The 25,790-nt window shown below is 38.2% G+C and overlaps 1 protein-coding gene across 9 annotated transcripts in view; it reads left to right on the top strand.

The window, feature by feature from the left end:
* Nucleotides 1-25,790, top strand: part of STK33 (serine/threonine kinase 33) — a 154,300-nt gene that overhangs the window by 27,862 nt on the left and 100,648 nt on the right. For 5 of the 9 annotated variants that reach the window (XM_032359061.1, XM_032359058.1, XM_032359062.1 and 2 more), the window contains exon 2: nt 11,332-11,369. The exons of 3 other annotated variants lie outside the window; for them this stretch is intronic. The gene's annotated coding sequence lies outside the window, so the exon portion shown is untranslated. Of the gene's footprint in view, nt 1-11,331; nt 11,370-14,143; nt 14,162-25,790 lie in introns of those variants that run through there. One more of the 9 variants, XM_032359066.1, reaches the window with a different exon arrangement.

The raw sequence follows: 25,790 nt of genomic DNA, 5'->3' as shown, positions 1-25,790 counted from the left end.
GAACTATATTCATTTTATTAGAGTGATCATATTGTTTTATGAGAAAACAAGCCATTTTGCTCTGGATGGCAATTATTTGCGGTAAAGAAGTACCTTGGAATTATAGATCATTTTTCAGTTTTATGGGCATTTCTGTCAGCTGAAAATAATTGCTGATTTGGGCTTTCCTTGGAGCAAGAAGTGGAAATTATTTTATTAACTTTGTATGGAGGCATCTTTTAGTCGTTAATTAGATATATTACTCTGGAAGCAGTGGAATATTGTTTTTTTAGAAGTTCAGAATTCTGTAATAGAAGCACAATAAAAGAATTAGTCAGCTGGAGAAAAGCGCCACATATGTGGTTCAGAGAATCTGAGGCTGATGATGATTTAGAGGGCAGCTAAGTGCTAATTGTATGTGCTACAGACATTGAGTCAAAAGGAGTTCAAAGCCTGAAAGATCCCGGTGAGCTTGGTTTTTGTTTTAAAAGATAGTGTGTGATGTACTTAGAATGCCCATATTGGGACCACAAGAAGACTTTCCGGTCCTTCCCACAAAATGATCATCTGCTAGAGTTCCCTTGCGTCTGATTCCCCACACCATTCTGATATATACAAGCATAGCCCTTGTGTTTCTGAAATTGGGAGGACTAGCTGAACTGGTCGTATATTGGTTTGTTATAGCTTTATTCTGAAATGCGCTCCTGCCAGGACACTTTGTTTTCTTCATAGCCCCTGAAATTAGGCTATGCCTTCAACCTTATGTTGTTCCAGCTACAAATCATAATAAGCAATCATTTTATGTCACTGAACTAGTTACCACGCAGTGTTCTAGATACTTTCCATGTATTGACTAATTTGATCCTCACGTCAGTTCTGCGAGATAGGGTAATATAATCTTTTCCATTTTACAGATGGAAACTGAGAAAAACATTGTCAGGCAGGAAGTGACTGAAGTGAGCTATGAATCAGATTCTCTGCTCTTAATCCTATTCTTTTCTTTATAACTTGAATTGGTTAAGAAACCCCAAGTAAATTTGTATTATCAGTGTTTCTTTAATATTATTAACAATGTCCTGAGTTTGACAGCTCCAACTTTGTTACTAGAGACCCTCTAAAAAGCTTGTTTGGTAATTTCTTTAATTTCCACTAGAGGTCAGTCTATCACCTGGCAATGTCAGTATTGTCTGCTTCCTGGTCTTGGAAGTGCAAAATTGCAAGTATACTAAGTTAAAGAAGTATGCTGTGAAAGACACTTGGGTAGCAGAATAATTTTTGAATTAGAAACATAATCAAAGAGTCATCTTTATAGTAATAAAGGGATATATGACTATTAAAGGACCCAATATTGGCTGAATAGATTGTATTTGCCGAATTTAATCAAGACATCCTGGGACCAAAAAAAAAAAAAAAAAAAAAAAAAGATATCCTCGGAGATGATAACTGGTATAGAAAAGGCTAATGACCTCGACCTTTCTTTATTGCCTCTAAACTAACCACACGTTAAATATTAAACCAATTTTGGGTTGTTACTCTCCCAATCCCATTTAATTCCTTCAAGACGTAGAATATATTCTGAGAGTAATGAAAGAGTGAAATTACTTAGTGTTCACTAATAGATACTCTCTGGTAATTTTAACACAATATGGGTCTGAGGATTTTTTTTAAGTATGCCCAGAGACTTTTATTTCTCAGCTTTCCTGTTTTAGAAATAACAAGGTATTGAATTACAATGCAGAAACCAGGAGGCTTCATTTAGAAGCAACATTTTCAGGCAACCTCTGTGGTTGGAAAAGAGGAGAGTCATATTTTGGAGGAATCTGGGTAGTTATTTGCAGAGTCCAGCACAGTCCTGAGAAGAGAGTAGTTTAACCAGGAATGTTAGTTCTGGGTAAAAAATGGTTCTGACTCCTATAGGTTAAATAAAGTCTTTTAGGCAGCCTTCAAATGGACAGAAACAATCTGACTGGACTTCAGATGTGTCATATGGGAGATGAATGGTGACACACAGAAGAGGCCAGGCCAGGGAGGAAAGTTATACAGCTAGGTGGGTCAGCAGAGTTTGTAGGTCTGGATACCAAAGACGTTAAATTCAGGGGACCGCTGGAAGAGAGAGGAACAAGAGAGTCTTCCGCGTAGACAGAGAGAGAGAGAGAGAGAGAAGCAGACAGGATATTGGGTTTCCAGGGAGACAAGTCACACCTAAGACCTGAGACCACTGAGCATGAAGGGAAGAACTGGTGATTCCTAACAGTCCCTTTCCCATGCTGTGTATTAAACACATACCAGGTACTGTGTTAGGACACTTCGTATATATTATCCATTTCCCTTTGATCTTATAAGGCAGATTCGAATCCCCTTTTACAGACAAGATGACTGAGGCACAAAGAGTTTCAGTAACTTGCCCGGGGTAGTATAGCTTGTGCTTGGCTGGACTGAGATTTGAACTCAGGGCTTTGTGACTCCTGCTGGGAAACTGTGCTTCCTGATGCAGAAGGCATTTCTTTTCTGCCTCAGTTTTATGCTGCCTGCAGGGTAGGAATAGTCATAGGCTTACATCCAATGGGAAATTAACCCCATAGGTAAACCCCAATTACAGCAAAAGTAGAGGGTTATAACTTCCAGGGAGGTGGGAGTAGGGATATTTTTGTTAAAAATGTGAAGTTTCTTCACCTCTGCCTATATTCACAGTAAAGACCTATATTCTCCATGTAGCAGTGATTAGGTGGTGGTGAATCTATGCCTTGTACTTCTCACTACTTTGTTGTTTTTTTTTCCCTCTCCTAAAATCCACTAATTATCTTACTAGGTGTTCTCTCTGTTGGCTTGGTTTTTCATAAATGGCACTACTGGAGGTGCCCTCTCAAGGACTTTCTAGAGTCTTAATAGGAAGAGTAGTGGGCCAAACTAAAAGGAAGTTTAGGGATCACTAATTTGGTCTGTCAGTATACTTTTGTCACTTTATTTTTACACCTGCAGGCAGCAGTGCTTCTGAGATCTTTTGGTCCTTTAAAGATAGCTTTGATCCTGGATCTCTTTCTGCTTGGGATATGTTTTTGAAGGGCTGAGGACAGAATGTCAGCTTTCTTCTCCCAAAGGCACCCGTTGCTGAATTTCCCCTATAATCTGGGGCTTTCATCATTTCCTCCATGTTGATGGTGGCACCAGACCTGGGGAATAGCGTTTATCTTTTGTTTTTTGACCCAAGTGACTGGTTAATGGTGAAAGGGCCATCAGCTAAGAATGCTTTTAATAAGGCCCTCTTTTTTGTGGTCTAGCCAGGGTCTATCGATGGTCAACTGCAAAAAGTATTCCCCAAGTTCTCTCACTTTTTTCATCTGAAGTTGCTTGAAGGTGATTCTTAGGAAGAGTACATCCACATACTGTACAAGGGCAAGCAAAAGCTGTATCTCTTTATATAGCTTTTAATCTCTTGGTTGAAACTTTGATTTATTTTGACAAAATAATATAGAATTCTTAACCTAGCAGTACCATGTGACACTGGATCCACAAGTGCCAGAATTTCCTTCTAAGTCTGTAGTGGAATTCTCTAAGGCCAAAGTGCCTACTTTCTTCCAAGAGGCTTTTGGGATTGAATTTACTTCTCTATTTTCAATCCATAGTTGTCCAAAGTGAGTTCTCTCTCCCATTTGCTATTTCATAGAGAAAGAAGACACTTGATGGGAATTTCCCTACCAACCAAATCTACAAATCTGCTTGTGCCCAACCATTCTTCCTCAAATAGCTTCCCAACCCGCTTTCCTACTGGTTTCTGCCCTTGATTCTCCTATATCCTGCAAATAAAGTCATATTTTACAAAGACAGATCAGATCATGTCATAGAGCTTACATATTACTTTTACATTGCTCTTAGGATAAAGGCTGAAATCTTTAATGTAGACTACCAGCCTCTTTACGAGACGGGCCCCGGCCTCCCTCATCATCTTTGACTGACAACAGCATAGCCCTTCTTCAGAGTCTAACCATCCTGGTCTCCTTTGGTTTCCTCAGGTCTGCCATGTTCCTGTGGGGATCCTCCTTTTGGAACACATTCTTTGCTTCCCCTAGTTTACTGTTCATGGTCCTTCAGATCTCTGTTCAAGTGTCATTCTTCAAGAGAAATCCCAATGTAGTCATATCTCTTTTAATATCAACTTAATTGCATTTTTTCTACATGTTTTTATTGTCAAAAAGTTCAGTTTCTCCCTGATGAGGACTCTCCCTTCACTTTATATATTGTCTGAGAACCTGAAGTTTCCAAATGAGTGTTAGTTTCGGGTGCCAGGTAGAGAGGGACTGGAAATCTGGAAAGTACAATACAGCTGTATAAAGATTTACTGTTGAAGACTGATCCTGCATAGCCCCAAAGGGCAAATCATCTCTGACATTGTGATGACCTGCCCAAATTACAGGATGTGTCAGTATTTGACACTCATACACGAAGTCATCATTCCCCAACACATAATCTTGTGTTATGGCGGTTATAGGCTAGGCTAGAGCCATTCGTCACTCTTCCTTCATGAGCACTTGGGTTGAGTTGAGCTTAAGACAGCTCCTGCTTAGCAAATACTCTTTCAGTGACATTTGCTTCCCTTTCTGCCAGAAGACTTCAGTCATGGCCATGTCACGTTTACCCCAACAGGTTTCCTTAACTTTGAATCTCAAGGAATACTCTCAAAAGGCCTATGGGCTTTGCATTCCAAGAAGAAAGGTAGTTATTTTTAGGTTCTACAGCTAAAGAAAAATTCTGTTACATCCAGATATAGGGTACTTACTCATCGTGCAGTCTGTCACTAAGGGAGGCAAACCCAAGAGACACTTTACAAAATAAAATTAGACTCAAGGACCCTTTTGCCTCTCCCCATACTGAGAAGCACGATTTCTAGCTAAAATAATTTAATCCATACCTCGTGGGCACTCTATTTAATCTCTGCTTTAGCAACCACCCCTTTACTCACTTATTGATCTATTATCCTTGTGATTATTTGTTTAAAACCTGGCTTCCTCGCTATAATGTAGGTTCCTAGAAGGTACCAACTCTTTCTGTCTTCTTCACTGATATATCCTCCATGCCTTTCAAAGTGCTTTGCACATAGTTAACATTCCATGCATATTTGATGAGTGAATGTATTGTAAGTTTTTCAAAGTAGATTTTAATAGTAACAATGACTTCTAAAGATTCAGGAGATATTTAAAAAGTAAAGGCATATTAACCATACTCTCCATCATGGAAATAATTAAAAACTCAACAAGCATAATGAAACACAAAGAAAAATTCTGCATAACTAGGAAATGGCTAAGTTCTAGGCATGGACTGGTATCTAAGAAGTATAGTGAAATATGGATCAAATCTAGGAGGATGCTAAAAACTGATACACACTTCTCTGGTCTATAAACAGAGTGTGAATTTCACTAAAAGGAAGTGGAAGGCTTTGAGTGTTCATCCTATGAGGTTTAGGAGTTGGAGCAGGCCATGTGAAAAATTGGAAAATCCCAAAGGGAGCTAGTTCCATATCTCAGAATAGTGGGAAAATAAGGATAAGAGAACAGTATTTTTTTTTAAATATTTGGCTTCTAACCTGTATTGAAATGAGAGGGGAGAAAGGAAGAAGTAAGCTTTGCAGAAGTTGACCAGAATCAAATGAATCAAGAAATAAATTAGCAAACCAAAGTTGGCCAAATTGCTTTACTCTAATTATACAGAAAAAGTGCATTTCATGTTAAGAATTATTTCAGGGGATGGGGTGCCTGGGTGGCTCAGTGGGTTAAAGCCTCTGCCTTCAGCTCAGGTCATGATCCTGGGGTCCTGGGATCAAACCCCACATCTGGCTCTCTGCTCAGCAGGGAACCTGCTTCCCCCCTCTCTCTGCCTGCCTCTCTGCCTGCTTGTGATGTCTCTCTCTCTCTCTCTCTCTGTCAAATAAATAAATAAATAAGATCTTAAAAAAAAGAATTATTTCAGGGGAAAAAATTATTTTGGGAAACAGAAATTCCAGAAAAATGCATATCTGTTCACTCAAATAATATGAAGGGAACATAGAGTTTTTAAAAATTGGAATTAAGGAAAAGAAGGAAATTCCCTTCTAGTGATGAGAATCATGGGCTATGAGGCTTTGGAGCTGTTGCAGCCACATTCCCTGCCTCATGAAGGAAGCTGGTCTGTCTATGATAGTAAGAGCAAGTCAACATGTAGAAGCAGAAAAAAAGACAGGAGACAAAAAGGCATGGTGATAGTGACATTCAAGTGTTATCAATAAGGTCCTGATGCTTTTTATGCATTTCTTAAAGATAGATGAGGTACTCCAGTATCCTTCTAATACATTTCTTTTCTTTGAGCTAGTTCACATTAGGCTTCTACCATATGCTTGCAACTAAGAGTTTTGTAAAATATAATTTAGATATAAAAACAGGCAGAGAAGATCCAACATATGCATTATAGGTGTGCCTGATAAAGAGAGCAGAACCGATGGACCGAAAAAATTTAGATAGGTAATAATAATAAAAAAAAACCTTTAGAAATTAAGGAAATTCATAGTAGGTAGAATCAAAAAGGCACATGTGCTTTCTAGGAAACACTGAAACAGGATGATCAACAGCAAGTAAGCACAAGGTAGTAAAGTTAGTGTGCTTCAAGTTTAAGAATCTTATAGGCATCTGGGCAGAAAAAGTGAGTCACTCAAAAGGTGGAAAATCAGAGTGGCCTCAAATATGGTGATAGTCAAAGCTAGGAGGCAGTGGATAAGTGTTTCTAGAGCTTTGGTGGGGTATGTGTGGGAAGACCCAATACCTGGTCAAGCTATGGTTTATGTTTATAGTTTATATTTAAACAATATTCTCAAGTATTCAAGAACCTTGAATAACTGGTTCTTGAATAACTGGTTCCTGAAAAACTGCCTCGTGAGTCAAATTAGTTATTTATGTGACAAATAAGGGAAAAGAACTTAGGAATGGAGAAGCAGATACTCTTTGAAAGGATTGGCGGGACATGTGGAATCCACTCAAAATACTGAACTAAGTCAAATATAAATAACTGCATTTTATGAAAACAGAAGAAAATGTAAGGACTATACAATTAGTAGCGAGGGAGAATTTATAACAAGTATAAGGTGGAGGAAGATAGAAGAGGTGAAGTTATATATAAATGGGTGAACTCATTTTTCTTTTTTCTTCTTTTTTTTTTTAAGATTTTATTTATTTATTTGACAGACGAAGATCACAAGTAGGCAGAGAGGCAGGCAGAGAGAGAGGAGGAAGAGAGCCTGATGCGGGGCTCGATCCCAGGACCTTGGGACCACGACCCTAGCTGAAGGCAGAGGCTTTAACCCACTGAGTCACCCAGGCTCCCTTGAACTCATTTTTCTTAGTGGAGAGAGAGTCAGTAGATGCAGCCTAACGTTGATGAATTTGCTGGTCTGAGGTGAATCTTGGCACTGCCACATACAAGCTGTGTAACTTTAGATAAGTTTAAACCTCATCTGTAGTCACAGAATCTTCATCTGTGTCATGGAGATAATGACACTACCAACCTACCGAGATTGTGGCGAGGATTAAATGCAGTAATGTATGTGAAGTGCTCCAACCAGTGCCCAGCCCGGAGTGAGCAGTCAATAAAATTGACTCTTATATATTATTATTATTATTTTAAGGAAAAAATATGGGCAGATAGTTTTATGAAATTAGGATGTGGGGGTCTTTCTAAGCATAACTCTAAGCCCGGAGACCATAAAGGAAAAGATTAATAACTTGACCTCGGAAAAAGTAGAAGCTTTTGCATGGCAAAACCACCATGATAAGAATCAATGAACAAATACTCCAGTAGGGGAGAGTAACTGCCATCTATTTGACAGAAGAAGGGTTGATATTATTAACATTCGGGCGTCACAGATAGGTAAGCTAATGAGAAATATAAAGAACCCAGTGTAAAAACAGATAATCTAAGTGAATATTTTACAGAAAAATAGCAATGATAAAAATTTGAAAAAATAGTCTCACTTATAATTAAAGAGGTAGAAATTTAAAAGGTGATGCCATTTTTCACTTATCAAATTGATACAGATGAGAAAGTTTGAAAATATTTAATGATAGGGTATGGCAAAATAGGCATTATTGGACCTTTTTTGGGGGGCAAGTTGGCATTGTCAAAATTAGAAATGTTCATACCTTTTATCTCTGCAATACTACTTTTAAGAATATATTTTACAAATATATTGAGAGTACAACGATATATGTAAAAGGGTATTGTTTTATAGCATTGCTTAAAGGAGAAGGGATTTGGAAACAATTTACTTGACTACTGACAAGAGTTTTTAAAGTAACTTAAGGTTCTTATGTACCTTGGAATATTATATAGCCATTAAAACAAAAGATATAAAAATTTATGTACTGATAATGGGAAAGAGGCCAGGCTATAGTATTTAGACAAAAAAGTAAGTTATATGAGACTAGATACAATATTATTTTATTTACTAAAAATAATACATAATTTATTCATATAAATGCATAGAAGAATTCTAGAATGTTACATAAGAACCATTAAAAGTAGTTGTCTCTGAGGTGGAAAATGGAGATGTTATGAACTTCTGTTTTCATTTCACACCTTCTGGACTCTTCCAAATTTTATTGCAGGAGTCATCTTTTAATTTTATAGTAACTAAAACAAAAAAAAAGTAATCTTCCATTGATGGTGACTGGTGACTATGTTGGTTTTGAAAATTGAATTTAATATTTTGGGAATAAAATTATGTGGGATAAATAGCAAAACAAATCAAGTAAGGTCAACTATTCAACAGAGATTATAAGTCCTAACTTTGCATGAAGCACTGAATGGACTTTTCCTGATGCTTGCGGTCCTAGGGAACAGATAATGCCTGATAAATGCTATAAAGAGAGATTCAGACATTTCTCCTAGAGGTTGTGTTTTCCTAATTAAAACTAGATGAAAGATCTGTTTGCAAACACTGTTTTCACTACATGACCATTGTGGCAATATCAACCCAGAAACTAGCATCAAGGACAAAAGCAGTGCTTTTGTTAAGCTTTGTGAATTCAGCTATGCCAGTTTGTTGCCTTTGGTTTCAGTTATCATAAGTAATGGCTGCTGATGGGGGAGAGAAAAGGTGCTCATGATGATACTGATGGTGATAGGAAAAGGAGATGCAGTATTCCTGAGCAAAAACTAGGTTTGATCAAATCCTCTATCAGTGATGCTTAACTTTTATGTCACTACATACTTATTGCTGTAAAGGCAATGATTTTATGAAAAAGATTGTACTTTCATGGAACCAAGCAGATCCCAGCATTTCCTGGAGGATGGCCATATAATTCATACAAATCTATTTAGAAATTGTGACTTTTTTCTATTAGAGACCCTGTGATTTCTCAAAATCTTGTGATTCCATTGAGCTCAAGACATTTGAACAATAGGAAATGATTGCACTCTCCCATTGGCATTGGCTGTTTGATCCTAAATATCCACATAGTTCTGATATTTTTAAAATTTTTATTTATATTCATTCAATTAACATATAAGGTAATGTTGGCTTCAGATGTAGAGTTCAGTGATTCATCAGTTGCATGTAAACCCAGTGCTCATTACATCACGTGCCTTCCTTAATACCCAGCACCCGCTTACTCCTTCTCCCTACACTTCCCTCCAGTATACTACCCTCACCTCCCCTCCAGCAACCCTGTTTGTTTTCTAGAATTAAGAGTCTCTTATGGTTTGTCTCCCTCTCTGATTTCATCTTACTTTATTTTTTCCTCCCTTCCCCTGTGCTCCTTTGTTTTGTTCCTTAAATTCCACATATGAGTGAAAGCCATAGTTCTGCTCTGAACTGAACGCTTGTTTTGAAAACCTGAATTTGCTGCAGAGTAGCTGATATATTAGGAAACACTTTGAGCATAAATGAGCTTTGTATTTGCTTATGCACAATTTTGTCAGCAAGAAATACCAGGTGAACCACAGAATACTGCATCTAGTTGAACTGAGCCGTGCAGGAGTGTACAAAACGGCACCTCCACACGCCTGGGATGTCTCCCAGCTACCTCACTCTGCGGGCTATGAGCCACACCCACCAGCGGCTGCTGCCACACCCCTTCCCTCTGATTCGCTCTGATTTCCCAGAGCCTTCGCTCTGGGGCTTAGCAGTTTAGCTCATGAACTCCAGCCTTCCCAACACTCACATTCACAAGCAAACTTCAGGTCTTTTTCAAAATAAGGTAGCCCTCAGGGAGATTCAAATTAAAACCACATTGAGATATCACCTTACACCTGTTAGAATGGCCAAAATTAACAAAACAGGAAACAACATGTGTTGGAGGGGATGTGGAGAAAGGGGAACCCTCTTACACTGTTGGTGGGAATGCAAGTTGGTGCAGCCACTTTGGAGAACAGTGTGGAGATTCCTCAAGAAATTAAAAATAGAACTTCCCTATGACCCTGCCATTGCACTCCTGGGTATTTACCCCAAAGATACAGATGTCGTGAAAAGAAGGGCCATCTGTACCCCAATGTTTATAGCAGCAATGGCCACGGTTGCCAAACTGTGGAAAGAACCAAGATGCCCTTCAATGGACAAATGGATAAGGAAGATGTGGTCCATATACACTATGGAGTATTATGCCTCCATCAGAAAGGATGAATACCCAACTTTTGTAGCAATATGGACAGGACTGGAAGAGATTATGCTGAGTGAAATCAGTCAAGCAGAGAGAGTCCATTATCATATGATTTCACTTATTTGTGGGGCATAACAAATAGCATGGAGGACATGGGGAGTTAGAGACGAGAAGGGAGTTGGGGGAAATTGGAAGGGGAGGTGAACCATGAGAAACTATGGACTCTGAAAAACAATCTGAGGGGTTTGAAGTGGCGGGGGTGGGTGGGAGGTTGGGGTACCAGGTGGTAGGTATTATAGAGGGCACGGATTGCATGGAGCACTGGGTGTGGTGAAAAAATAATGAATACTGTTATGCTGAAAATAAATAAATTTAATTAAAAAAATAAGATAATATACTTATGTATTTCTTAACCATTTAACATATATAAAGCTGGGCTACCATTTTTCTTAGGTTTCTATCTTTTGTGTGTGTATCACAAAGTTTTTGAGTATTGTGTCCCGAACTGCATTTCCCTCATAAGTCCTGTGTTTTCTAGTGTGTGATTTTTCTAGTGTAGTGATTTTTAGGGACGTAGATGTCTCCTTATAGCAAAAATAACGACCTCTTTGAGCAAATCTATGCTGATCCTTTTTCCTTTTCATTTTAAGTTTATATAGCACATCTGATTTGCAAAATTTCTTGAACAAACACCCCCTGATGGATGATGGAAATCTCCTTTTTCCTTTTGTTGCAGGTACTCCATTGCACCAAGTTAGCCCAGCATTTCCAGGGGTAAGCCGACTTCTCTAGTTCTTTACTGACAATTGGTTAGGCCTTTATAGTTCACATATACTAATGAATTAAGTGATTTTTCCACATTAAAATTTTGCAAAGAACTTCATCTTGGAAAAAGACCTCAAATACTACATGTTGAACTCCTCTGGACTTCTCGAGATCTCTATGACTTAAGTTTCACTATACTGCTGACTTTCCATACATTTATTGTTATATGAAGAAAATACCATACCAAGTTTGTGGTGTGAAATACAAAGGTCAGGTAGCATAGGATTGAAAGCCATATACTTATTATTTGGAAATGAATTATTTGGGAAGAAGTTAGCCATCTTTCTTTGAGGGTTTTGTCTACTACAGTGATGATTTAGGTTTACATAAAATCTTTCATGTTGCAAGTTGAAGTTCTTTTTGAGGTTCTAACATGATATGCATAGATCCAAGGAGTCACAAGTGTATAGTCACCTTCTTAACATCTGACTTAGAATGCTTACCCTGTACTCAGATTCTGTTCCCTGTTGTATTTCGCTCAGTAGTTGCCTTGTGAATTATTTCTGTAAAATATGAAGAGTAGGAATGTATATTTTGGCTTGAATACTTGGTTTAAGATTTACTTTATGTTAAAGTACAGACTTAAAAAAAGATTATTTATTTATTTGAGAGAGAGAGAGACAGAGACAGAGACAGAGATAGCAAGAGGGAGCATGAGTGGGGAGGAGAGGGAGAGGCAGGTTCCCCACTGAGCAGGGAGCCTGATATGGGGTTCAATCCCAGGACTCTGGGATCATGGTCTGAGCTGAAGGCAGATGCTTAACCAATTGAGCCACCCAGGCACCCCTGAAGTATAGACTTTTACTCTAACTTTAGAAGATGGGAATGTGGCCTTCCTTAATTGACATTTAAGAATTCTTTTAATTTTCTCTTTGAAAGAAAGTATCTTTGCCAGTTTAGCAGAGGGACATTACAGCCATGACCTTAAAATCTCCTCCTCTAAGTGGTGATGCAACATGGGGGCTTAAGTGGGTAGGAGAAGAATCAATGAAACAAGATGGGATTGGGAAGGAGACAAACCATAAATGACTCTTAATCTCACAAAACAAACTGAGAGTTGCTGGGGGGAGGGGGGTTGGGAGAAAGGGGGTGGGGTGTGGACATTGGGGAGGGTATGTGCTTTGGTGAGTGCTGTGAAGTGTGTAAACCTGGCGTGTCACAGACCTGTACCCCTGGGGATAAAAATATATGTTTATAAAAAATAAAAAAATTAAAAAAAAATCTCCTCCTCTTCTTCACTCATTCTTCAGAGAATACATACTTATTAAGTGCCTACTATGTGTTGTACTGTTTTATATCTGGATAATATGATGATGAGTAAAAACAGTACTATCCTTCCTCTCTAATCTAGTGGGGAAGATAGACATTCATCAATTACTGACCAAAATATGTAATTATAAATTGTGTTAAGTGCAATGAAGAAAAAAGCACAGGGAGACCTAATTTGGATAAGTGATTAAAAAAGGCCTTTCTGAGGAAGTGACATTTAAACTGAGACCTACAGGATAAGGAGTTTACCGGAAGGGAAAGGGGGTGGAAGGATTTCCAGGCAGAGGCAAGAGGTTTTGTGATATCATTTTATAGTACTTATGACCTTTTTAGATGCTTATATAATTAGGTACTAGTCTATGAGCAAGACAGTTTATAGAGCTGTGTTACTGAAAAGATGCATATAAATTACATTTTTATAAATGAATTCCTGAATTCCTGCAGGCTTACATTATATTCACTGTGCTATATCATCTGCATTTGATTGATGTTCGGTTACTTCAATTACTGCTAGATTGATCTTTCTAAAGCACAACTTTGATGATGCTTTTTCCTGCTCAGAAATCTTTACCAGCTCCCCAATTACTCAATAAAGTCCAGACTTCTCAGCCTTATGGTCGAGCTATTCCAAATTGGTCCTAGTTTCAATGTCCTCCTTCATCTTTAGTTATTCCTCTTCGGGCAGTACTCTGTGTTAACCAACAGAACTTCTAGATGAGTATGGATGCTTTCCTATATGTCTGCCTTCACTTGTGTTAGCTTCTCTTTCCTTGCAATGTGTCTACCTTCTTCCAAGCTGGTCATGCATATTTCCAGGCCCATCGCAAATGTTCCCATCAAATCTCAGCATCTTTCTCCGATCCCTCAAGCTGTATGTCACTTCTTTCTCTTCTCACTTCTTATGACATTTTATTTTTACTGCTCTTGAGGCACTTCTCTCTTCTTACTTTGTTTTGAAGTTATTTCTAGGCATGTCTTATCTTCCCAGCTACTTATAAGCTTCTTGAGGCCAAAGTCTGTGATGGGTAAGTCTTTGCTTCTCTTGCTGTGCCTGACACAATCCCTTGCAAATGTAGCCTCCAAAGAAAAATTTTGGAAGGAATTTGTAAGTTAATTTTTGGTTGCTTGATTGCTCTTCAAAAGTAGTTAATGATTTCTAAACAGATGTATCCAGGGACTGAAATATAAATATATATAAGAATCTTTTGTAATGTTAGTCTTCCTAAATTCAGATTTTCTTACAAAGGGATGCGAGTTGTTTGGGATGTCTATATGTCTTTTTGCCCATTTCAGTGACATTGATTCACAGAGATTATTTTAGATTCATAAGTGGTGCTGTCATTTCCATTTTTGCCTCCCTTTTGAAGGTTTGCATGCTCATTTAGCCATAAAAAAGAATGAAAAGAACAAATCAGCACCCTCTCTGGTTGTTGATACCCAGCGGGGAGAAATAGATTTGAAAGCATGTCTAGGTAATGTATTTATTTTGATTGTTTTGGGTTTTCCAAGTGAATGTGACTTTAAATGAGTTTGGAATAGTTCCATATAGAATTTCGTTATCCATTGGTTCATTTGGACCTATACTTTTGGTAAACAACGTCCTATTTATAACTTTTTATTAAAACCTATTTTCCTTCGAGAAGTTGTGCCCTTCACTTCTATTTGAATAAACATTTGAACAGCTTTTATTTTATTTTATTTTTTATTTTTTTTAAAGATTTTATTTATTTATTTGACAGAGAGAGATCACAAGTAGGCAGAGAGGCAGGCAGAGAGAGAGAGAGAGATGAGGAAGCAGGCTCCCTGCTGAGCAGAGAGCCCGACGCGGGACTCGATCCCAGGACCCTGAGATCATGACCTGAGCCGAAGGCAGCGGCTTAACCCACTGAGCCACCCAGGCGCCCCTGAACAGCTTTTAGATAGCTCTTCAACATATGACTGTAAGACCCATGTCATGACTTTAGTTGATATAACTCTGAGGGTTTTTTTTTTAACTGAAATAACAGGTGATATTTAAATATACAAGTGGTGATATATTTCTTATAGAAATGTATATCTCCAAGGACAATTAAAACAAAGTATGTGTAAATATTTATAATTGATTTAGTATTTGTAATTAACTTTATTGTTTTGGCTAGAAGCATTTCTTTATAAGTCTCAGTTATATTCATTTTTTCCTCCTTTTATAAGTGGTAGTTTTTTAAATGAGAAATCATTTAGGAATTCCACATCTTTATGATTAACTCTGTTGTTCTTAAAATTTAGCCTTGGGATAGAATATGATTCTGTACCAGTTAATGAGTGTATATGAATTATCAGAGGGTTTTTTTCTTAAATATATTCTTTACTTTTCATATAAAATTATAAAAAGACAAAAATATTAAAAAGTTATAAGGAAAAAATGAAATGTGTCCTTCATTCAGAATTCTTCAGAAACAATCATCACACTAGCTATTTGTTAATGAAGATCAATCTCTGACTACATAGTAATTATGACCACATATAAATCTGGGTTAAAAAAATCTAACATCCGCTCTGGAGGCAGTTTTCATATTGGATTAAGTTGGGGACCCTAGATTTTTCAAAATTCCTTTAAGATTATTTTGACATGATAATTGTGGATTACTATTTAGAAAGATCATGTGACAGGAGACTATTAAATTTTTCTAGTTACATTGTTTACATGATGAGTATTTCTAAAGACTGTGTGTTTTATTTTCCTAGTCTTATAAATTTGAAATACCTTGTTTTATCAACAAATGTGGCCGAGAAAAGTAGTAGTGCTGTAATTCCCATAGTTAAAAACTATGTGTTTTTGAGCCATTAATCACTGAAGGCATTTGAAAATGTTTTCATCTGCTAATTTGAGTGATGGTTCAATTGTCAATGTAGTGTTTCTCTCTTTGATTCCTTGGATCCATGTCATAGGACAAGATCCTTTATGTAATTTTCATTTGGTCATATGCGACAGCATGTCGGGATCCAATAAATGACTAGAAAAAGACCTTGAGAACAGATGTAGAGTCTGTATTCAGCAGCATCAAATTGAAGGAGGTAATAAGAAGCTCTAAAAGGTGGAAATGAAATCATTTTGTTTATTAAGGTTCTTTCATGCATTCAGAAGTTTGATTTCATTGAATTATGTATTTGATATTGTTTTGGAGTTTTTCAGCCCTGGCACTACTGATAGTTTGGACTGAACAATTCTTTTTGAGGGGTCATCCTATGCATTGTAGATGTTCAGCGACATCTCTGGCTTCTATCCTCAGATGCCACTAGTGCGATCCCAGTTGTGACAATTAAATATGACCCCAGACATTGCCAGATATCCTCCAGGGGACAAAAATAACCTCTGGTTGAGAATCATTGTTTTAGATGAACACTGTAAAAGCAAATTTTTTGAAATGCATTTTGCATTTTTTCCCTGTTTCAAATATTGTACATGTTCCATGTGATTTGATCTTTCAGTATTTTCCAGGTAGTGCCCTACCTGAAAAAAATGGCTTAGGTGCTATAATGGAATATGGAACTAGCCATATTAGCTATAGAACTGCTGGAAAACCTTACATTTGAAAATTAACAAGTGGTTTAATCATGGTTCTATAGCATTTGTAACATCCTGGATCAAAGAATCTACCTCTTTCTTGATCTTTTGAAAAATATGTTGGAGCCTAAGAAAAAAATTTTACAAAGAAAGCTTCTAATGCCCATTATTTTTCCTCCTCTAAGTATGATCCTATTCATCTTTTGTTTTAAAGGCTCTGTAACTTATTGGTACTGCATAAAAATTCCATTATTATAGAGACTCTTCTCTGCTGCATCCTTTTCTGAAGTTATGAGAGATGTGAAACATATTCTGAAAATTCATTCAAAGCTTTAAAACTTATTATATCCAGGAGAGACAGATTTAAGATTGCTGAAGTTTCTGGTTGGGGTACTTCAAGTAGAAATCCATACTCCATTAGGCTGTATAACATTGTGACCTTAATTTTCCAGATATTTTGCCCTTTAAATTGAAAGCAGTATTTTAATACTATTTAAGTCTTCTGGAGGGGCTTGTAATATCACAGACTTAAGTTGTGAAACATTTGAAATAAATGAAAAGTAAAATAGCAAGTGATTTAGGCCTGTAGAATTTTATATATTTTTTATTCTAAAATATACAATGATAGAAAGATATGCATGGAATGTGCTTAATGCACTGAAGTTGGTGGGGGAATAAAAGCTATTTAGTAAGGAATTGTTCATACTGTACTTGAGCAGAATTTCTTTCATGGGTTTTTTTTCTTGACATTGCCTAAAGAGTTTCTCATTAGGAATAGTTAAGTTCTCTGAAGTTAGGAAATTTACTTTGTATAAAACTATGGTCTGGGTGAAATGAAAATCTATTTGGACAATAGCTACCGAGTTATCTTGCTTCAGCAGATAAAGCAGAAAATGTAAAACTGTATTATACCACAGAGTCAAGAAACTGAGAACTATTAAAAAAAAAAAAACCACAAAAACCTCTATGGAAAAGGAGAGATGAAAAGCCTCTTGTTCTTTCATTAGTAAATTAGGTCAGTTTTAAAATAATACACTCATTGAAAAATATACACATTTCTCAAGTAGTTGATATAATTTAATCCAATTCCTATCTTAAGGTATAAAACTGAATTCTTTAGGGGCTCTTAATTGCTTCATCTATTTTCCATTGTAAAATGTTGTTTAGAACCTAAATTGATCATATAATCTTTTCTTGTCTATAACTATCATATGATAGTTGTCTTTCACTGAAGGATGATACATCAAATATTCTTTTTAATCTATAGAAGCTTAAAATTTATTTTAGTCTCTGTTTGTGTATTATTTTAGTTATGAGTTAGCTATTAAGGGGATATGATAACCTCCCTGAGTTCTTTTTACACATATTCTTGTTAGTTAAGTGCCAAGTAAATTACATGATTATGTTAATGTCAAGTGATTATTCCATGAGTTACTAGGGGGCTTTCTTTAACGTAAAGAAGCAATTGCAGGTAGATTCTCCAAATCTCTTGCTGTCCTGTTGCACTCCCAAATTAGAGCAGTTTATCTTTATTGGTATTGATGTTTTATGGGCGCTCCATTACTTAAGGCTAAAGGTGAAAAGATTCTTGCCTGTTTGTAGGATGTATAGCCTGTTTTTCTTTTTCCTCTGTACTTTTCATATCTTTCTTTTTTTAAAAAATTTTTATAAACATATAATGTATTATTAGCCCCAGGGGTACAGGTCTGTGAATTGCCCGGTTTACACACTTCACAGCACTCACCATAGCACATACCCTCCCCAATGTCCATAACCCCACCACCCTCTCCCTACCCCTCCTCTGCAACCCGCAGTTTGTTTTGTGACAGTAAGAGTCTCTTATGGTTTGTCTCCCTCCCGATCCCATCTTGTTTCATTTATTCTTTTCCTACCCCCAAACCCCCCACATTGCATCTCCACTTCCTCATATCAGGGAGATCATATGATAGTTGTCTTTCTCTGATTGACTTATATCGCTAAGCATAATACCCTCTAGTTCCATCCATGTCGTCGCAAATGGCAAGATTTCATTTCTTTTGATGACTGCATAGTATTCCATTGTGTATATATACCACATCTTCTTTATCCATTCATCTGTTGATGGAGATCTAGGTTCTTTCCATAGTTTGGCTATTGTAGACATTGCTGCTATAAACATTCGGGTGCACGTGCCCCTTTGGATCACTACGTTTGTATCTTCAGGGTAAATACCCAGTAGTATAGCCTGTTTTTTGCTGAAAGTTTGGTTCATCAAGTCTCCGGGTCCATGTTTAGTCTCCATCTTACTCCTTTACCTTATTCAGATACACTATCTCCCAAATGATTACTCACGGCCTCATCAGACCAGGGCAAGAGAGATCAGTCCTGCTGAGAGAACAACTTTAAAGTTGCAGGGCAGTGTTCCAAGATGGCTCTCAAACACCACCCCTTCCCCCAACAAGATTGGCCTTGATATTGATATATGAATGTCTTTTCTAAGGACACCTGGGTGGCTTGGTCAGTTAAGCATACAACTCTTGGTTTCAGCTCAGATCTTGATCTCAGGATTGTGAGATTGAGCTCTGAGTGGAGCCCTGAGCGTGGAGCCTGCTTAGGGTTCTCTCTCTCCCTCTTCCTCTGCCCCCTCCCTACTTCCTGCCACTTGTGCACCTGCTCTCTCTCTTTTTCACTCACTCTAGGTGTCTCTCAAAAATAAAAAAAGTCTTTTCTATAAATTTTGCAAATCATTCAGTCATAAAATCCTTCTGGCTAGATCTGACATTTCTTGGATGGGCTGAACACCAAAGGGAGAACAGATTCTGGACGGCTCTTCAACTTACTCATTCCAGTTTATATCATCAGTATATTTAGAAACATTCCTTTTAGTTTTCATGTACTGTCCTCCAGTCAGAGTGGTGAACTGGCCAGACAGCAGTGGTTCATTGTCCCATAATCATCACCTGAAACATTTCCCGGCCCCAGACTTTTAGGGATTCTTTTCTTAGGGGATTGTAACCCTAGAGCCTTCCCCTCTTTAGGACCTTTTGAAAGTAGTAGACATTCTGCTCCTTGTTCAAAGCTTGTAGGACGTGCATATACACATGTGTTCATTTGTTCATTCGTTCATTCATTCATTCATTCGGCCTTTGTTGAACATCAGACACTAGTGCAGGACACATCTTGTCTGTTTGGTCACTCAGCAAAATTCATGGGAAATTGCCTATGTCCCCAAGCAATTCATTTTTCCAGAAAAATTCCTGCTATTGGCTTTTTTCTTTAGTTAGTAGCAACAGAGAAATCTATAAAATTATACTTAAGATTGCTAAAATGACATGATTCACCCTTAATATTTCCGTTAATAGAACATCTCAGCATAGGAATAGAGGACATAAAGAAAACCAAATGAAATTTTAAGGTCCTGAAAAATATAACAGTTGAAAAAAAATCACTTGTATTTCGACTTAGGCTTAATTAAATTCTACTTCAACAGTTAAATAATAATACTTGACAGGTGGTGCTGTATATTTCCTATTGTATCACATAATGAGCATCACACCACATCATCAGACACGGGGTCTGGTTGTCCCGCTTTTGGTGAGGCTGATACTTATCAGTGAGCTCAGGTTTGTCACCCTGACTCCCTCCCCACCCACCCCATTGTGCAGTTCCTTACCAACCTTTCTTTTCTGTAATCTTTGTGTTCTGAAATTTTATGATTACTGATGTGGATCATTTTTCACTAATTTTGCTGTGAACTCTGTGGACTCTTCCAATTTGGAAATTCATGTTCTTTACTCCTGAGAAGTTTATTTGTATTATTTCTTTGATCATTTCTTCTCTTTCAATTTCTTTATCTTTTTTCACTTGAACTCATTATTCATGACCTCCTGGACATATCATTTAATTTTTCTCATCCATTCACTCTCATTTTCCATCTTTTTGTCCTTGGGGTCTATTTTCTAAGACATTTCTCAAATTTACCTTCTAACTCTTTTAATTTTTTTTAAAGGATTTTAAGAACTCCCTCTGGTTTCTGAATGTTCTTTTGTTGTAGCTTTTTATTTTATGGATATGATATCTTTTAACTTTGGGGAATGTTACAATATGGCGTAATCCTGCTCCTGGCCTTCCCTCTGTTTTCTTTGAGTTCCTTTTCCCCCATTTGTTTTTGTTTTCTTTCACTTTTGTGTCTTGCATAAAATGTCTAGCTGTACTTGCCTGTGTTTTCTTATTTAAGAATGAGGTATCAAGATTTTATGACAGGCTGTATGTCGGCTAGTCAAGGCGACCTGGTCAGGATCTAAGTCTTTTTTTCTGGGGACTGCAGGAAAGGAATCCCTATATGTCAGTATCTGTGCATCTGGGGCGTGTGTGTGTGTGTGTGTGTGTGTGTGTGTGTGTGTGTGTGTGTGGCAGCTTCTCCAGTGAGACAGCTCTGGTCTCCTGTGTGCTCGCTATAAGCCCAGCTCTGGGATGGAAGCAGGGGATGACGACTGCAGAAACTCAGTACGGTGCTTCACTTTTGATCTCAGATATACTTGCATCCCAAGCCAGAGAAGGTACCTGCCTGAGAGGGTAACTTCTGGTCTTTTGTGGGTTGGGGAGGAATAGTGGTCTGGCTGAGTAGAATGTAGGGTTACTTTTGAAATTTTTGCATTGATTGGGACAACTCAAATCTGTAAAGTGTTTTAGTAACATTTTAGATAATAAGCCAAATTCAGTGTCTGGACCATTTACGTTTCTTGTATTGAGGCCCTGAAGAGGTAGCGAACAGTACCAGACACTGGTAACTGGGACTAAAGTGACACACTCACACCCAGGCGGTCGTGGCAAATTTACCATATTTTTCTGTCTGGTTTGTGTAAAATAAATAATATTTTTTCTAAACCTCATTGCTGTACCAGGTTTAGGGGTGAGTTTCCACACGCTTTCCTTCCTGAATATCTTTCTAAGGTGCTTAGAGAATTCTATCCTCCCAGGAAATATTTGTCCTCTTCTCTTCCTTAATGTTTTATTCAGTATTTTACATTTTCTCTGAGACACCCAGTGTACAGTGTCCTTTCAGAGGCGACTTCTTCATAGTTGTTGATCTAAAGATCAATAGGACCTTACAAAGACATACTTTTACTACTGAGGATTGCAGATTGCAGTTCTTTAATAATAGCAATTTCATTTTGGTGGATCAGGTGTCACTCCAAACAGTAGAATGCCCACTGGAACCACAGATCACCTAATTGTTTTCAATGGATGATGATTTAATATGTTACAAAATTGTATAGAGCCATTTCTCATGCCTTAGAGCAGTGGCTTTCAAACATTTTTAACCCTGACCTCAGGATGAAAAAATTTACCTTGCTGCACACACACAGACACACATACATTTGAAGAAATAATTTATAATAACACTTTATGACAAGTGTTAGACTCTCATATTTTTCTATTCTACTTAATTTTAGAATGTTGTGCCCCACAAATGACTTACAATTCAAAATCCCTGTACCTGTGGTGCTATATTTGAGGGCATGATGGCAGATTGTGGACCATCTTGGCGTTCTGATGAAAGTATCGGTATCTCCTCTCAGAAAAATGGACATACACACATTTTTGCATACATTTTCAGGAGACTCACAGTCTTTAGGCATAAACATGGACTCCTTAGTTCTAGAAGCTTCTATTCTAGATAAAATTTGGAATTATCTTGCTTTCCTGGTAGATTTTCCCCAGCATGCCCAGACAAATATCAACTGCACAGCAGATACACTCCTCTTCCTCCCTTCCTCTTCCTAAATATTATTAACATAGGCTTGTAGACCAGAGAAATAATGTGAACAGCAAAACTTCCTCTTGTGTATCAAGGTTAAAAGTTTCAGAGGAATGCAAGTTGGTGCAGCCACTTTGGAAAACTGTGTGGAGATTCCTTAAGAAATTAAAAATAGAGCTACCGAGGCCCCTGGATGGCTCAGTGGGTTAAGCTCTGCCTTCCGCTCAGGTCATGATCCCACGGTCCTGGGATCGAGCCCTGCATCGGGCTCTCTGCTCAGCAGGGAGCCTGCCTCCCTTTCTCTCTCTGCCTGCTTCTCTGCCTACTTGTGATCTCTGTCTGTCCAATAAATAAATAAAATCATAAAAAAAAGTAGAGCTCCCTTATGACCCTGAAATTGCACTACTGGGTATTTACCCCAAAGATACAGATGTAGTGAAAAGAAGGGCCATCTGCACCCCAATGTTCATAGCAGCAATGGCCACAGCCGCCAAACTGGAAGGAACCAAGATGCCCTTCAGTGGAGGAATGGATAAAGAAGATATGGTCCATATATACAATGGAATATTATGCCTCCATCAGAAAGGATGAATACCCAACTTTTGTATCAACATGGACGGGACTGGAGGGGATTATGCTGAGTGAAATAAGTCAAGCAGGGAGAGTCAATTATCATATGGTTTCACTTACTTATGGAGCATAAGGAATAACACGGAGAACATTGAGAGATGGAGAGGAGAAGTGAGTTGGGGGAAATTGGAGGGGGAGATGAAGCATGAGAGATTTGGACTCTGAGAATCAAACTGAGGGTTTTGGAGGGGAGGTGGGTGAGGGGATAGGTGAGCCAGGTGGTGGGTATTAAGGAGGGCACATATTGCATGGAGCACTGGGTGTGGTGCATAAACAATGAATTCTGGAACACTGAAAAAAATTTTTTTTTAAAAATTAAAAGTAAAGTTTCAGAGGAGCCTTATTCTTCCTGGACATAGAGTTGTCTCTGTAGTATTTAGAGTCAGGGCACGAGGACACATGCTGGTATCCGACATGTCAGGAGCCATTGTGTCCTTTGCAGAGCTGTTCCTTTGCTAGGAACTTCACATATCAGTCCCCTAGCAATTGCACACTGACTTCTGGCCGTCTTTGTTTCTGGTGGAGAAACTTACTTATTACCGGTCACCTTTCAAAACTGTTCTTTATAGCTACCATCTGGTAGCGAGAATGGAGCCATGGCTTTGTTTTGTGAACTTCTGCCTTCTCTCCCTTTCATCTCTCCTGCTTTCTGTCCTTCCTTCCACAAATATTTGTTGAGTTCTTTCTATGTGCCAAGCTTTGTTCATGTGAGAAAATCTCCATGTCTGGTTGTGCCCAGCGGACCTTGCCTCATTCTTCTGTGGTTCATTCTCTTGTGCCACCATTCTTGGACTTCATGGTGGCCTTCCTCCTTACTTCCTGCCTCACTGGGATTTGGCATTTAACTGTTTCCTGCCCACACTGGAAATTTTTATCTGCAATTTTTCTTCTGACTATAACAACAAATGTATATATTTTCATTTGCCTAGTACCACAAATGCATTTTTCCCTTTTAAATAATAATGCAAACATGCAAATCTTAAAATGTTTCTGTTGTTAATATGTCCTGGGTCACTACTTTGGAATTAACATCATGGGAATATGGTGTTAAAGTGCAAAAATCACCCCCTGGGTTGAGAGTTAAGATCTTTGAAAGATGTCTTAATAATGGGGGCATTTTCAACTGATAAAATATAGGCTCGTAGCATTTGAAACATTAGTATTCTTTCAGGAGCGGACATCAATCTCAGAAATCTTGTGTACAAACATGACAAAATTGGTCTGTATTACACTCTGATAAAATCACAAAATGATTTTACTTTCTTCACTTGTTTATGAATGTGAAATATTTGCATATTATTACAATAACTTCCACAGTAGTTGGAATGAAATCTGATACATTGTTAATGGTGTAGTTAAAAATGTGTGCATTATATCCATATTTTGTGGCAGTTTTCCAGCAGTTGTTTGGAAAGATTCATAAACCTTGTGTGTTTTACAATCAGGGTGGGCAAATAGACACCACGCATGCCTCAGGTTACTTCTTTCAGGGCCCTTGATAGATCAAACATCTTGTCTCGCTGAACTTGGACAGTCTTACATCCCTTTTAACTTACTGATCCAGGCTGTTGTTAACTAAGTGCAAATAGTGAGACGAAAGAAAGCTATGTGTTTCAGTTTTGCACCCTAACCATCAGAATTAACAGAGGATACCAAATTGCCGAAGACAAAGGTTAGCCAGTTTGGGGGGCAGAGGGCCAGAACAGTAAGTATGTTAGGCTTTGTGGGTCAGATGGTCTCTGTTGTGCCACTGTAGTGCCCAAGAAGGCTTAAGCAGTATGGAAATGAATTGATATGGCTGTATTCCGGTAAAACTTTACTTACAGGAATGGGCAGCAGACCACATCTGGCCCACAAGCCAGAGCTTGCTAGCCTCTGGTTTAAATCACTGCTACTCGAAGTGGACTCTGTGGACAAGAGGTATCAAGGTCATCTATATGCTCGTTAGAAATGCAGATGCTCGTTCTGCACCCTAGACCCATTGGATGGGAATCTCTGGGGATGGGGCCCAGGAATCCGCATATTTACTGGCCAGCAAGGTGATTCTGGTGCCCACTAATGTTTGATAGCCCCTAGTTTAAATAATATGGCACATCTCTTCTTGAAAATCTTCGTGGAAGTCAGCCGAAAAACCACCTCATGCATTGAGATCTTTAACCACTTTTCTTGTCTCTTCTATGGAATTCGATCTATTCAAGCTTTCCACTTCTTGGGTCATTTTTGGTAATTCACATTTTGCTAGCCAATGGTCTGTTTCCTCTTAGACTTCAAATTTGTTGCTGGTGGTGATTTTAAAACATTTCTGTGAAACTTTTAACATTCCTATTAAGACATGGACTTCTGTTCACTCCCCTTGTATCTAGGCAGTCTTATGACCACTTCAACCAACAGTTTTGGCTGAAGTGATGCCATGTACCTTCCAAGCCTGGTTCAGAAAAGGCCACACAGCTTTTACCTAGGTCTCAGAGGTACTCACCTCTGGGGGCGGGGCGGGGGGGGGCGGTCTATGGCCATGTAAGAAGTCTGATGACTCCAGCTCCACTCTGTAAGCTCCCAGCTCTCAGCTAGTACAGTGGAGGGAGCCATATTGGACAGACAGTCTAAACTGAACCCTTGGTTGACTGCAACTCTGCTGGCATCTCAGTGAAGTGACATGAAGGATGTACCCCCAGATGAGCCCTTTCTCACTTCTGGACTGATACAGTCTGTGAGCACAATACCTGCTGTTTTAAGCCACTAAGTTTGAGGGGGGAGGTTGTTACATGGCAATTGTACACGGGAAAGTTACCCTAGAATTCCAGTATTAATGATCGTCTTGTCCTTCTTATTTGTGCTTGTGATTTCTTTCATACTCTAAATCATATATATTTAGCCTCAATTTTCTTTAATTAGAGTTGAAGGGTTTTTAAAAATTTTATTAATCATGCCAAAGAATCAGTTTGTAGAATTATTATTCTACCATTTAAGGTATTTCTGTTTCGGGTGCCTGGGTGGCTCAGTGGGTTAAAGCCTCTGCCTTCGGCTCAGGTCATGATCCCAGGGTCCTGGGATCGAGGCCCGGCCTCTCTGCTCAGTGGGGGGCCTGCTTCCCTTCCTCTCTCTCTGCCTGCCTCTTTGCCTACTTGTGATCTCTGCCTGTCAAATAAATAAATTTTAAAAATCTTTAAAAATATTTCTGTTTCATTAA

Source organism: Mustela erminea, chromosome 9 (genome assembly GCF_009829155.1).
Source record: "Mustela erminea isolate mMusErm1 chromosome 9, mMusErm1.Pri, whole genome shotgun sequence".
Lineage (NCBI taxonomy): Eukaryota > Metazoa > Chordata > Mammalia > Carnivora > Mustelidae > Mustela > Mustela erminea.
Note: the sequence above shows the minus strand (reverse complement) of the source record. Positions and strands in the feature narration are given on the sequence as shown.